The sequence below is a fragment of the Lepisosteus oculatus genome, chromosome 14 (assembly GCF_040954835.1).
Source record: "Lepisosteus oculatus isolate fLepOcu1 chromosome 14, fLepOcu1.hap2, whole genome shotgun sequence".
Taxonomy (NCBI): Eukaryota; Metazoa; Chordata; class Actinopteri; order Semionotiformes; family Lepisosteidae; genus Lepisosteus; species Lepisosteus oculatus.
This window is the reverse complement of record NC_090709.1, coordinates 7,486,752-7,488,405: the sequence shown is the minus strand read 5'-3', so window position 1 is coordinate 7,488,405 and position 1,654 is coordinate 7,486,752.

Genomic DNA, 1,654 nt, shown 5'->3' with positions numbered 1-1,654 from the left:
TGAGTTGCTTGTGAAATTTCCATACATTCAGTTTATAGAAGGGCTACCGACGTCGTTTTCCGCCGACCAGCTACTGCCACCGGATAGAGTAAATTTGATTATAGTTGATGATTTGATGGAGTCTGCGTGTGAAAATAGTGAGATAGAAAAAGCTTTTACAAAATACGTACACCACCGAAACCTCAGCATCATGTATATCGTCCAAAATGTGTTTTGTCAAGGCCGGAAAAGTAGAACTATCGCGTTAAATACAAAGTACATGGTGCTGTTTAAAAACCCTAGAGATAAACTACAGATTACAACCCTGTCCCGGCAGATGTACCCCGGTAAAGCCAGATTTTTTTTGGAAGCGTTTGATGACGCTACTAAAAAACCTTTCGGTTACTTGTTGGTGGATTTAAATGCCGACACCCCAGATGACTATCGCTTGTGAACAGGTCTTTTCCCCCCAGATGTACCCGTGGCTTATGCATTTAAAGAATCTAAAAGTCGGTGATCTCGCAACCACAGACTCAGTCAAAAAAACACGTTCGGGCCGTCGTCATGTCTTCACGCATTCGGAGAAACCTGACACTTACATTTTCTGGTAAAAGCCAGCCCCAGTCACCGGAAAGCTATTCTCTGTGGGGCTTCAGATGATCTTGTACAGGCAATAGCTAAGCCTGCTAAGCAGTTTGGGACCCTGAAGAGAAAGCGTAAGCTTTTAAAGACTTTGAGTCAAAGGGGTCTTTCTCTTAAAAGAAAGAGACTCTTGGTGAACCAGTCCGGCAGTTTTAATCGGGACACTGTTGAGTATTGTAGTACGGAGCTTCTACAACACCGATAATGGACCACACTGAAAAAAAATGTACCTTGTACCTCAAAAACAGCTCGATCGACTCCTAGACTGGTCCGGCAAAGAAACCGATGTGAGAAAAATAACAACCCGCAGGTTGGATGACGAAATGAGAGACATTTTTCAGAACTCGCATCTGCCTGAATATGAAAACGTGAAATTATATAATCAGCTGTTACAACGGTATTTGACATTAGTATGCCAGTAGGTTTCTGAAGAGGGGACTTTAACTGTTGTACGATCCGAAAATGCACCCGCCGATCTATCACACGCATTACCACAACAGCCGTCATCGACTGACGCTGACTTTGGGTATATTTTAGACAGTGCGTCTCAGTGGCTCCAGAGAAATGCCGAGATATTGTTAAAGACTATGGCACACAATAAACCGTTAATAGCCGGGAAAATTTGTGTACAAGGGGGCACCCGTTGAGGGCTCTCACATGATTGATCTTGTCAGGGCTCTCACACAACAGCAATCAGTTGAGGCCGGTAAGAAGCTAAAAGATTGGGATGTGTTCACAGGGGCAATGGCCGAAATCAACGTACCGGGCACCTTGCTAGCCAATGCTGGAAACTGAGAGCTACTAAAACTCAAGTCTGCCCCACTGTGGTGTGCAGCGTCTGTCAAAACTTTAAAACCCCATGTCCCGCCCCCTTTTCAACCAATGGTGTTGTCCCTCCTTCCCCCACAGAGCAGTAGTGTGATAGAGAGGTTTAACCAAACTATTAAAACAAAAATGTGGAGGTACCTGACACACAAAAACACCTTTCGATATATCGATCTGTCTGATCTTATTTACTTTTATAATCATAGTT